This window comes from Acinonyx jubatus, chromosome B4, assembly GCF_027475565.1.
Source record: "Acinonyx jubatus isolate Ajub_Pintada_27869175 chromosome B4, VMU_Ajub_asm_v1.0, whole genome shotgun sequence".
In the NCBI taxonomy this organism is placed as follows: Eukaryota; Metazoa; Chordata; class Mammalia; order Carnivora; family Felidae; genus Acinonyx; species Acinonyx jubatus.
The window spans coordinates 75270081-75283194 of record NC_069387.1 but is presented as its reverse complement, the minus strand read 5'-3'; the positions used below and the strand labels follow the sequence as shown (position 1 = coordinate 75283194).

The following is a 13114-nucleotide window of genomic DNA, read 5'->3' as shown; positions in this document are numbered from 1 at the left end:
ATATATGGAATCTAAAACAACAAATGCATAAACAAAACAAATGCAGAATCAGACCTATAAATACAGAGAACAAACTGATGGTTGCCAGAAAGGAGGGGGGAGGGGGATGGACAAAACAGGTGAAGGGGACTGGGAGATACAGGCTCCCAGTTATGGGATGACTAAATCATGGAAATAAAAGGCACAGCATAGGGAATATAGTTAACGATATTGTATTAGCAGTGCATGGTGACAGATGGCAGCTACACTTGTGGTGAGCACAGCATGACACATAGAGAAGTTGAATCACTGTTGTATACCTGAAACTAATGTAACACTGTGTATCAACTATACTCAAATAAAAACATTTTATTTTATTTTTTTAATTTTTTTAACGTTTATTTTTATTTTTGAGACAGAGGGAGACAGAGCATGAACGGGGGAGGGGCAGAGAGAGAGGGAGACCCAGAATCGGAAGCAGGCTCCAGGCTCTGAGCCTTCAGCCCAGAGCCCGACCCGGGGCTTGAACTCACGGACCGCGAGATTGTGACCTGAGCTGAAGTCGGACACTCAACCGACTGAGCCACCCAGGCGCCCCCAAATAAAAACATTTTAAATTATGGGCTGTATTTAATGCCTCGCTTCTAGTGAAGAGAATTTAGTAGAGGTGATGGGATGTTACTTCTAGATTAGGCGACAAAGAGACTGTAGCTTCTGTCCTGGGTATTCTCTCACTTGCATCAGGGAAAGCAAGCTGCCATGTTGCCAGCTACTCTCCGGAGAGGCCCATGTGACAAAGGACCGAGGGAGTCCTCAGGCCAACACCCAGCAAGGTCCAAGAGCCCAAGAGGAACTGAATCTTGTCAACGATCACATGTGTGAGTTCGGAAGCAAATCTGCCTCCAGTAGAGACTGCAGACGAGACTGTAGCCCCTGCCGACACCCTGGTTGCTGTCTTATGAGAAAACAAGCCAGAGGCACCCGGTTAGACCACGCCCAGATTCCTGACCTGCGGAAACTTTGAGAGAACAAATGTGTCTTGTTTTGAAGCATTACGTGTTGGGAGTAATCTGTCGTGCAGCCACAGGTAATTTACACGGCCACTATCACCACCACCTCTTATCACCACCATCACCATCATTATCCCCATCGCTACCGCCATCTTCAAACTCACATCATCAACATCGCCACCGTCGCTACCAACACCAGCACGCTCTCAAACTCACTGCCATACCTACCACTACAGCTATCAGAGCTATTGCCACCATCCCCCCCCCCACCCCAAATGTGGATTCTATCGTGAGCGCCACCACCACAATCATCACCTCCCGCTATAAATGCTTTCCTGACACCCAGTATGTACCAGACTCTATGCAAGCCCCAAGGTTACAAAGAGATAGGAGACACAGTCTAAGGCCCTCAGAGCATCATTTAGGGACTCTCTTGTGGGACCAGGACACATTCATGAAAGGTGAATAGTAAGTCAAGAAAGTCTGTCCTTATTGCCACTTTGCACGGTAGCAAGACTTCATGGAGGCCTCAAAGAATGGGTGAGATCTGGATAGGCAGAGTGGGGAGGGGAGGATATGAATGAGCCTGATGTAGCAGATGGAAAATAAAGTGAGGAGATCTGGCCAGAGGGGAGGACCAGGCAGGGGGGCGGGGTAGTGGCAAATGAAGTGGGAACCAGAAGAGAAGCACATGAAAGTATAATGCATTTGTGCAGGGCTCTACACTCTCCAAAGCACTCTCTGTGCTCCTCGGTTGAGTAGTATAATCCACTTAAAGAATCACCCAGGTTCCCATCTCAGCCAAGGGACCCAGGCCTGGGATGGAAGCCTCGAACCTTCTGCTCCAACAGGAGGCAGCACCGAGTGCTGTGGTCCAACTTGAGTCATAGTTCCTTGCAGCATACGACAAGGGCAAGTTATCCAACCTCATGTTGGTTATACCTCCTTCTTGGGCTGTTGTAGAGACCAGAAAGCATATGAAAAACACTGCAGGTGTTTCCAGGCAGCCTGGAAGTGGATGTGAATTCCATCCTGTAGGCTCTCTGCACCCTCTGCTGCCTAGGGTCAAGGGTCAGTCAAGGGAACACCTTGACTATTCACCTAGGGTCAGGGCAGAAGTTGCCTCATTTGCATCCATTGCACAACTCCAGGGGGCAGCACTCCCTGTACACATGAGGGTAGGAGGTTGGAAAGAGACACTATTGACCAGTTGCTTCTAAAACACCTGTCTCTTCAGAATGTCTTTCAGAATTGGTCCAGGAGAGTTGACTCCTCAGTTCAGGTCTGTGTGACAAAACAAAAACAAAAACAAAAAACCCTCATCTGCCTTTTCCAGAGAAACTACTCCCTCTACTAACTGGGGGAGTGGGACTCAGAGCCAAGATCCTAGGGCTGGAAAGAACCCTCTGGAGCTTCTGGATGAAGGTTGGGTCCATCCTTCAGCCAGGGAACCTATGGCAAATCCCCATGAAACAAGACAATGCTATGTCAAACATGTTTACAGCTTTCTTATCCGAGGCTTTGTTGACACCAGCCACAACCCTAGGACATAGATAGGCCTTATTATTTGCTTCATCCCCGCTTTATGGATGGGGATGGGAGCTCAGAGAGGTGAAGCGATGATACCCAAGGCCACTGAAGTGGTGAGTGGCCGAGCTGACCTCAGGATGCCAAATGGCACGTTGTCCCCCAACCCACACCGCCCAGGCTCAGAGACGCTCAGTGACTTGCATGAAGTCCCTGGCTTAGATGCAGCAGGGGGGTTAAAACCCAGGCCTTCTCTCCAGCCCCTAGAGCAGTGTTCTTTCTGCTCCATCACCCTGTGCTGGGTAGAAAAACTGCTGTGGGGAAACACAAGTTTGGCAGTGGGAAGGGAGAAATGATGGGAGGGTTGGGGGTGGAGCTGTAACCCTGCGGGTGACTGCGGAGGATGGGGTCGATAAGGAGATGGGAGGGCTGGGACTCCAGGGTCCCTAGTTGGCTGGGGCTGGGACCAGCCCTCCCCACTCCATCAGGCCTGAGGCTGCATTCTGCCAGTGTTCCTCCGCTGAGACCCCTGGAGAGCCCGAAATCAAATATTCCTCTTCCCCTGTTCAGGCAGCCTTATTGCCATTGACAGCAAATGTATTGCTCTAATCTTCTCTCATTTTGCCAAGATGGGCTCCGTTCTGACCTCCCTCCCAGCCTCAAAGGCTTCACAGAGGTGGGAGGGATGCACTGAGGTGGGAGGGAGGTACAGGGGCTGGGCTGTAAATGGGGCAACTGCAATGATCCCAGATTCGGTATGGCCTTGTCTCTAGAAGGCTGTAAGACTTGAAAATTGGGAGATCTCTGGGTCAAACCCATGACTGAAGGTTCCCCTGTGAAAGCAGATGGGAAAGTCTTGATGGGCAATGAGGAAACAGGCCCTAGGGGCCCCAGGGAAGCATATTTCTGCAGAGCAGATAGGCCTGGTGTGTATATGTATATGTGTGTGTGTGTGTGTGTGTGTGTGTGTGTGTGTGTGTGTGTTGCAGCCAAAATTCTAAGCTTGGGAGGTGGTCCTGTTGAGATGGGGGAAGGCAGGATGTGTCCACCCTCTCCAGAATGGCTGGCTTGCCCCGCCTGTCCTTCTGTCCACTCTGCTGCCCAGAGAAGACTTGCCAACATGAATGCCCTTTCCGGTTGCCTCTCCTTCTGGTCTTCTCTGCTTAGAAGAACACTCAGGCTTGGCAAATCTCAGAAAGGCACCGTGGAAGGCCCAGAGGTGTGGGAGGGCAGAAGGAACAGGCTCGGGAGACACTCAGCTTGGGGGTCAGGGCTGGTACCCTGAGCCCAGGCAAATAGGGAGAGAGGCCGTGTAGAGCACAGTGGTTGTGGGAAGGAATTTGCTGCTTAGAGCCAGCAGGGGTACATAAGAGAGGAACAGCAGATGAGTGGAGCTTGGCCAAGGAGGAGAAAGGGGTGGCCCATCTAGAGCAAGAATGAGGCATTAAGGGGTGAGGGTCCAGTGTCCTGGACTAAGGGGGCTGGAGGCTCTGGGTCCTTCTTCATTTGTTCTTTTTATTTTTTTTTAAGTTTATTTATTTAGAGAGAGACAGAGAATGCAAGTGGGGGAGGGGCACAGAGGGAAGGAGAGACAGAGAATCCCAAGCAGGCTCTGTGCTGACAGTGGAGTCCAATACAGGGCTCGAACTCACGAATCGTGAGATCATGACCTGAGCCAAAATCAAGAGACAGACACTTAGCTGACTGAGCCACACAGGCACCCTGTCTTCCATTTGTTCTGCTAAAATCAAGCCTGAGAGAGAGAGCTCGTCCTAGGGTGGTGCAGAGTCTCTGTGTCCCATCATTGTGAGCACCTGTGTGTACCTTCAGGTTGGGTTGGAAAGTCTTCTGGATCCTGACAGTTTGAGTATGAGTTTCAGCCTCTGAGGGTTGTGTGTGGGAGCTCAATTCCGTCTTTAAGTTTCTCTGGCCCTTGCCAGGAAGAAATTCCTGACTGGAGAGGCTGAGCTGGGTCAGAGCCCTGCCCAGGGTTCAGCAGGGTTGGAGTGGGGTGGGATGGGGGGGTTTGGTGAGAGAGTGGAGGGAGAATGCTGGCCTCTCCTGTCCTCCCCTCTGGCCTTGAGTTGCTGCCTCCTATTGTCAAGCAATAATTATTCCCTTTTGATACAGAACTCCCTGCCTGAACTGACCTGCCTGCTCTTCTCTGATTGTCCCCAACTCTACCTTCAGAAAGGCTTCCCTACCTCCCCAGGTCTTCATCAGTTCCCTGCATTCCTGAGGTGTGGCCATCCGGGCCTTGTTCTGTACCTTTTCTTCCCTCAGTCCCTTCCCCTTGCCCGAGGATAGCTGAGGTGGAATGTGAGGCCCATCCTATGTGGGAGGCTAGGAGCTGCAGCTCAAGGTCCAACCAGACGGGTAATTACCTCTCACTACCACAGGTGTCTGCACAGTGCTGAGTGGCCTGGGACACAGGATACCGTCCTCTCTGAGTCCCTTATCTCCCCTGCCTGTGGAGATACATCTCTCTTACAGAACCTTATGTGTAACAGGTCCCACCCTGTCCTAGTTTGGAACTGTCCTCTGGCCCATGGGCCTCAGTTTCCACATCGTGTGGGGCTGCAGCGCCCCCTGGTGGTCTAAAGCCCAATCTCCAGCGCAGCTGTGTAGGATGGTAGTTGCAAGGACCTTCAGAGGATATTTAGACCGGAGGTTTCCCAACTTTTCATTCCAAAAAAAATTTCTCCACGATCCTGACATGCTGACGGTTGTACTTTTTTAAAGCAAACTCTATGCCTCATGTGGAGCTCAAACTCACAACTCCGAGATCAAGAACCGCATGCTCTACAGACTGAGCCAGCCAGGCACCCACAATTACACAGTTATCCTTCCCCCGGCAATTACACAGTTCCACACAGACAGGGTCCTCAGAGTCTTCATGGCGCCAGAGGCTGAATCTCCTGTGATCGCTCTACAGTTTGGGGACCACAGATTGAAACCAGTCCTTATGTCCTAGATGACGAGACAAGCTAAAAGGAAGAGATCTGTTTAAATCCACGTTTAAACCCGTAGTGAGGGGTTGCTCTGGAATTCGCATTTAGGGTAGAGATTTGCCACACAGAGTGCCAGTATCAGTTCTACAGGGGCCTACGTTGGGAGGAAGTTGCAGGCAGAGGGTTAGGGGGAAGCGAGAGAACAGGACCGTCTCCAAGAGGTGCAGAGAGCCCCCGCCCTGTCTTCTTACCATTCAGATTCAGGTAACACACACCTAGAGGAGCTGCAAGAGGGACCCAAGGGAAGGAGGTGGCACAAGAACAAACGAAGGGCAAAGTGGGGAGGAGCAGCCTGGTCTGCTTTGAGCCCTTTCCTCTATTTACCCAAGCTGCACAGACTCTAGACGAGTCATTTAACTTCTCTACGACTCAGCTTTCCTCATCTGTGAAATGGGAGGGAACTAGTAGTTGAGCATCCCCCTCTCTGTGGGGATAATGCCTCTCTTATCACCCCCCCCCCCCGGGATTGTTGGGAGGATCTAATGAAATGTGTGCGGAAGTTCTGGGTAAATAACGAAGTGATCGGGGAAGGGAACTTTGCATCTATAATTTCCTTTTTTTAAAAAAGTGTATTTATTTATTTTGAGAGGAGAGAGAGAGAGAGAGAGAGAGAGAGAGAGAGAGAGAGAGAGAGAGAGAGAGAATGAGCAGGGGAGGGGCAGAGAGAGAAAGGGAATCCCAAGCAGGCTCTGCACTGTCAGTGTGTAGCCGAATGCAGGGCTCAAACTCATGAACCATGAGATGATTGATCTGAGCTGAAATCAAGAGTCGGATGCTTAACTGAGTCACCCAGGCACCCCTGTAATTTCCTTTTTAATCATCAGATCAACCCTGTGAAGTAGGTTCCATTATTCTCATTTAACATTGGAGATAACAGAAATCGAAGAAAGAGGGAGAGGGCCCAGATTTGACTCGCAGTCTGACTACTGAGAACTAGTTCTTGGCTTGACTTTTAGGGTTCACCGTTAGTAGAATTGGTATTGCTATGATTTACATAAATTTCTGGTCTTTTTAAAGAACCAGGTACTTCCCTCTCCTATTCAATCGCTATTCTAGAGCAGTGGTTCTCAAAGTGTGGTCCCCAAACCAGTAGCAATGTGTTTTAACAAGAACCTTGGAAGGGATTCTAATGCATATTAACATTTGAGAACCCCTGGTATAGAGCAGGGACCTACTGAAGGTCAGGCATGTTGTCAGAGATGGGACAAAGTGGGGTTGAATGAGCCGTGGTCTCTGTTTTTAAAGAGACTGGAATCTGGTGGAGTCGAGTTCAGTACAATAACTACATCCCTCCCCTAAGCAAGGTTCCTGGATGCTTAGAAGAGGCAGCGGTGTGTTTCCAAAGGGGCCTTGCTTCTATTATAGTCTGATTTAGTTCAACACTTGATTCATTGTGAGAGGGTGATTCCTGGGCATGAAGCGGGGAAACCATGGACTTGGGAAGATTTGTTTTGGTTTTGTTTTGATGAGTTGTCCAGAGAGGAAGACAAGGAGACACAAAAAAATAATAACTGATACTTATGGAGCACTAAGTATGTGCCAGGCAACGTGCTGAGAGTGCAAAGACTGTTTCATTGAATCCTTTCAACAGCGCTTTATACTATCATTCTCATCCCAGTTTAATTGATAGGGAAATAGAGGCACAGAGAAGTCCAGTTGCCCATCACATAAATTGTAAGTGATGGAAGTAGACTTTGAACCAGGGCCAGTATAGCCCCAGAGCTCACCCATTTAACCGCTATACTTCGCTGCTTCTTTTAGAGAAACAGGAAGTAAGGCCTGTCATTTGCTCAGAAACCTTCAATGGCTCACTAGTGCCTGAAGAATCAAATTGAACTTAATTTGGCATGGTTTCCAAGGTCCCTTACACTGTGATGTCAAAGTTCTTTTCAGTTTCACCCCTCCTCACCAATCAAGATCCTTGCTTTTCAGCCACACTGGATCAACTTCTCCATTTTCTCTGAACACTTCCTGACCACGTCACTTCCTACTCCCTTCCCCGTTGGGATCCTATGCATCCTTCAAAGCTCAGCTCAAATGCCTCTTCTTCCAGGCAGACTTTCCTGATCCTCAGCCAGAAGTGGGGCTGGCTCTCCCTGAACCCCAGAACACAATCCCAACCTCTGGAGTCCGCCCTCTTTATACCCCACTGGACCCCACCTCCGTGCTTAGAAACACTGCCTGGAACGCGAAAGTGCTCACATCACGGTTTAACTGACAGACAAGAATTCTCGAATGGAGGTAGGGAGTGGGACCTCTAGAGATGGAGATCAAAGGACAAGGAACCGAGAGGCAGAAACCGGGACGAAGCGAAAGGATGAAGACGAACACCGGAGTGTGATTAGACGGACCGCAGCCAGGGGCCGGCTCTCGGCACCCCCCCCCCATCCCCCCACTCCCCGCCCCGCCGCGCCAGGCTTCTGCGGCCGCCCGGTGACCCACGGTGACAGTAGCTCTGTTGCGACTTCTGGGCCGGCGGCCCGGCCCTGCAGAGGTGGGGAGCGGGGGCGGCGGGGCGCGGGCGCGCTCCGGCGGTCACCTGAGTCCTCGCCATTAGCATAAATCCCATTAGCGGCTCCCGGCGCGAGGCGGCAGCGCGGCCGGCGGGGGTGGCGGGGGAGCAGGCTCAGGTGACCGCCCTCCCCCTCGGGCTGGGAGGGCGGCAGTCCCGGTGCTCACGCGTCCTCCGACGGCGCGTTAGGAGGCAGAGGACCTTTTACAGCCATTACCTCGCTGGCACCGCGGAACCACCCGGGCGAGTGAGACTCCGGAAGCAGGAGATTCAATAACCAAGCCCAGATCTCGCCTCTAATAAGTGGCAGGGCCGGGAATCAAACCCATGCTTTCTGGCACCAGCTTTCACGCTTTTCCCGTAACAGGTGCAGCGCCTCCCTAACCAGAGAGCTATAGTTTGGGAAGAAAGGGGGTTAAGAACCACCCTCCCTCCCTGCCCCGCCCCCCACTCTCTCTCACCTTTTCTGTGCCTTCTTCTCACCCGGCTGGTGCAGCAGGAAAAGGGGCTTAAGTGGAACGGGGGTGGCGGGGGTGGGGGGTATGGTGGTGGTGCCTTGGGTGGTGGGAGGTGTAGGCGGGCAGTGTCTCCAACCCTAATGGCTACCACCATCCCACTGAACTCACTTCTGCTCACTCAGATGCCTGTTAGAGCTGCAAAATCAAGAATATAGCAGTAAATTAGAGGAGTACCATCTCTTGTTCTCTGGGAGTTTATAGTCTAGTAGGGAAGATGGGGAATATTTCCTGAGCACCTGCTGTGTGCCAGGGACTATGCTAGGTGCTTTACATGATACCTCATTTATTCCTCTAAACAACTCTGCATAGGTACTATTATGATTTCCATTTATAGATGAGTGAGCAAAGGCACAGATGACCTGTGAAAGGCCATATAACTGGTAACTAGAAGAATCAGGAAGATGTACACATGAGGTGACATGTATGAAAGGGGGGTGGAACAGGGTGCTAGGGGAACTTCTAGCAAATGCATGGCTCCAGGCCTCAGAGACCTTCCCGAAACAGGCAAATCTCTCTCTCTCTCTCTCTCTCTCTCTCTCTCTCTCTCCCTTTTTAAGTTTATTTATTTATTTTTGAGAGAGAGAGAGAGAGAGAGAGAAAGGGAAACATGAACTGGGGAGAGGCAGACAGAGAAAGAGAGGGAGACATAGAATCCGATGTAGTCTCCAGGCTCTGAGCTGTCAGCACAGAGCCCGATGCCATGAACCATGAGATCATGACCTGAGCCGAAGTCAGAGGCTCAACCGACTGAGCCACCCGGGTGCCCCTGAAACAGGCAAAACTCTTAAGCTGCCCTTGAAGGGTGAGTAGAACTTAGCCAGGTGAAAAGGCAGTGGGGATGTGGAGGCAGAAGTGCAAATAAGTTCTAGAAGTGTCCAGAAGTGCAGCTCCAGGGGCCAGCCGGGCCAGGTTAGGGCCAGGTTAGGGGAGCCTTGATAGGGATTTTGGTCTTTACTGAGGAGGAAGTTGAAGTCATTAATGATTTTAAACGAGACAGAGACATGATGACAGTTGCGTTTTTAAAAAAATGTTTATTTATTTATTTTGAGAAAGAGCGCGAGTGGTGGAGGGCCAGAGAGAGGAAGAGAGAGAATCCCAAGCAGGCTCTGCGCTGTCAGCACAGAGCCCGACTCAGGGCTCGAACACCTGAACCGTGAGATCATGACCTGAGTGGAAACCAAGAGTCAAATGCTTAACTGACTGAGCCACCCACGTGCCCCTAGAGTTGCATTTTTAAAAGATCACTCAGGGTGTAAAGAATGTAAGTGAGGGGTAAACAATTTCATTGGTGGCTAGGACTACTGAATTAGACTCGGGCGGTGACGGTAGGAAGGAGAAAAGTGTGCACACACAAGAGATACTTAAGAGTTGCGCTCAGTAATTGGACAAGGGATGAAAGGGAGAGGGAGAAGCTGAATCATTTTACGCCCCCCTTCTCTTTTTCCAATCATTAGGTCCAATCACTTAATAAATGCACTTCATTTCATGAATATCTTTCCCATCTGTCCCTCCTTTCCATCCCTACTGCCACTGGCCTAATTCAGCTCATGTCTTCTCTCCCTAATGATACAGGAGGAGTCTTTGTACCTTCAGATTTTTCCCTCTCCAGACAATCCTCCAAGCCAGCTGAGCATATGACCCATGTAAAATGCAAACCTAGTCAAAGTCAGTCTGAGCCCCATTGTCTTGTCATTGTGTCTATTTCAGGACAAAGTCCAATCCCTTCTTAGTCTGGTCACTACATATTTTGCTAGCTGCTTCATCCCCTCCTCAGGCTAAAGCTGCCTAAGAAGGCATCACGCCCACTGAACCCTCATCACCTGCGTGTTGAGGGAAATGTTCCTTCACAGCCCTAAACCTCCATAAATTGTTTGCTTGTGTATTTATTAAATATACACATGACTCATTCCTGAGAGGTCACAGGATCCTCCCATTGCTAGGAATGTGCCACCCCCTTCTATCTGGTAAATTCCTATTCACGTTTCAAGTACTAGCTCAGATATTAAGTCTCTGTAGGCTTTGCTAACACTCCCACTCCCCAGGTAGGATTAACTGCTTCCTTTTCTGTACTTCTAAAGCACTTCACACATATTGTGCCCTCATACTTCTCGTATGATAGATATCTAAGGTGGCACAAACTAATGCAATCATTGAGTGCTCCTGACTTTAAAGGGTTGTGAGGAGGATTAAGTGGGAAAATACATGTACAGCCAATATTTCCTTTCTTCATACCTTCCTTAATAATATTCATAACAGGGGCACCTGGGTAGCTCCGTCAGTTGAGGGTCCGACTTTGGCTCAGGTCATGATCTCACAGTTTGTGAGTTCAAGTCCCACGTCGGGCTCTGTGCTGACAGCTCAGAGCCTGAAGCCTGCTTTGGATTTTGTGTCTCCCTCTCTCTCTGCCCCTCCTCTGCTCATGCTTTGTTACTCTGTCTCTCAACAATAAATAAACATTAAAAAAATAAAAACAAAATAACATTCATAACAATCTAGTATTACAGCTTACAAAGTTTAAACTTTGATAGTGTTCCACACACTCTCATTTGATCTGGGAATAAACATGTGAGATAGGGATAGTACTATTATTTCCTTATATATTGTTTTAAAGTTTATTGGGGCACCTGGGTGACTCAGTTGGTTAAGCATCTGACTTTCACTCAGGTCATGATTTCCTGGTTCATGAGTTGGAGCCCCGCAGCAGGCTTTCTGCTGTCATAAATAGTGGAGCCTGCTTCAGATCCTCCGTCCTCTTCTCTCTGCCCCTCCCCTGCCTGCACACTCTCTCAAAAAGAAACATTTTTTAAAAAGAGAGAGTGTGAGTGCATGCACTTGTGTGAGAGCACAGGAGGGGCAGAGACAGAGAGAAAGAGAGAGAGAGAATCCCAAGCAGTCTCTGTGCCAATAGCACAGAGGCCAAGGTGGCCTCTGAACCTGTGAGATCATGACCTGAGCCAAAATCAAGAGTTGGTGGCTTAACCCATTGAGCCACCAGGCGCCCAGGGGTTATACTATTATTTTTGGTTTATAGTTGGAGAACATGAAGTACCAAAGGGTTAAAAAGTGATAATGCAACCGGTTCTGTGGTATGCCTACTGCACAAAAGGGTTCCAAAGGTATTTGTTCAAATGGAATCAAGTTTTCTGGTTATAAAACCTGTGACCTTTCCATTAAACCACACTGTTTTTTGTATGTGTTAGCCAGTAGTTTTTCAAATTGTGGGTAGCCATTCAATACTGAATAATAAATTCAATGACATAGAGACAACCAACATGGAGGCAAGGATAAAGGGAGAATAGAAAAGTTCAGAGTACATTACATTGTAGTAAGGATAAGCAGATCTCTGTGATACTTGGTTATAATGTAAAATTATTTCACACTGTGAGTCTGCATGAAAAAATATGAAAGCTGTGCTTAGCACAATTCCAAGGTCTAAATGACCATTTATTAAATGGAATTATAGTACTTTTATTTTGCATTTATCCCCCCCCCCCCCCGAGCTGTTTCTTCCATTCTTGGCTACTGGAAAGCAGAGATCATATCATCTTTATTTTTCCAAGTCCTAGTAGAGCGCTTGTTATGAATTAGGCGCACTCAATAAATATGTGCCAAGTGAAACCCTGGATGAACGCATCAATGAATGAAGGCATTATATAGCTCAATAAATATGGTTACAAATGACTGTTCTACCTTCTTCCGGAATTCTTCCAATTCAACTGCGAGACGTGACACTGCTCAATTGATAATTTCCAAAAGCACTAGTTCCCTGCTTGGGGAAAACAGAGAGGCTAACCATACTCTGCACTCACAGAGTGTCACTTGCCTTTAGTCAACACGGTCTCCAGAATGGCTTCAGGAATCGGCTCCGAAGGAAAAAAAAAAAAAATCCCTAAAACCAATCAACGCCCCCGCCCCCTGTTGACCTTAGTAAAAATGGCTGCCTTTGGCGTCGTCCTGGCAGCATGCGCATGCTCAGTCCTGGCCCCTCCCCAACCCCGTGGCGCTGAGGCGTGCGTCGCAGCGTAGAGGAATAAATTTCTCTGTGATTGGTTGGTGCAGGATTTCAAACCCGAGCCGGAGGCGCGTTGCTGCTCTGCCGTTGGATAAGGTGCGGAGGGAAGTGGAAGGCGGCCCAGGTGGGGGCCAGGCGGAACCGGCCAGGTGGGCGCTAGGGGCTGCGAGAGCAAGTGCGTCTGACTCTCTGGGTTTGTGGTAGGAGAGCATCTGGGGTGGTGAGCCATGGCCACCGCGGGGGTGGGGGAGAAGGCCGGCACCTACGGCCCCTCCTCTGAGGGTCTCCACCGGCCGGGGGAGGCAGTGGCCCGAAGGGGCGGTGGCTGGGAGTGGAGGGTTTCTTTCTCGCCGCTGTGTTTTGCGGAAAGCCGGGGACGTCTTTTTGAGGTGATGGCTTGAACTGGGCAGGAACCACCGCCCAAAGAAGTGACTTTCACTTAAATACAGAGTTTGGGAGTGGGTGGGGTGATACTCCCATTCTCTTCGGAGGAGCATGGGTTTTTGGAAGGGAGGAAGCCCTGGTATTTGAGAGGCTGGGGTGGC

The 13114-nt window shown here is 49.6% G+C and overlaps 1 protein-coding gene across 6 annotated transcripts in view; it reads left to right on the top strand.

Annotated features, from left to right (window-relative positions):
• The first annotated feature begins 12572 nt into the window (after positions 1-12572).
• RACGAP1 (Rac GTPase activating protein 1) overlaps positions 12573-13114 on the top strand; it is a 28285-nt gene continuing 27743 nt past the window's right edge. Inside the window, exon 1 of one of the 6 annotated variants that reach the window (XM_015065748.3) lies at positions 12573-12718. The gene's annotated coding sequence lies outside the window, so the exon portion shown is untranslated. Of the gene's footprint in view, positions 12745-13114 lie in introns of all 6 variants that reach the window. The other 5 variants (XM_015065749.3, XM_015065750.3, XM_053226213.1 and 2 more) reach the window with 5 other exon arrangements.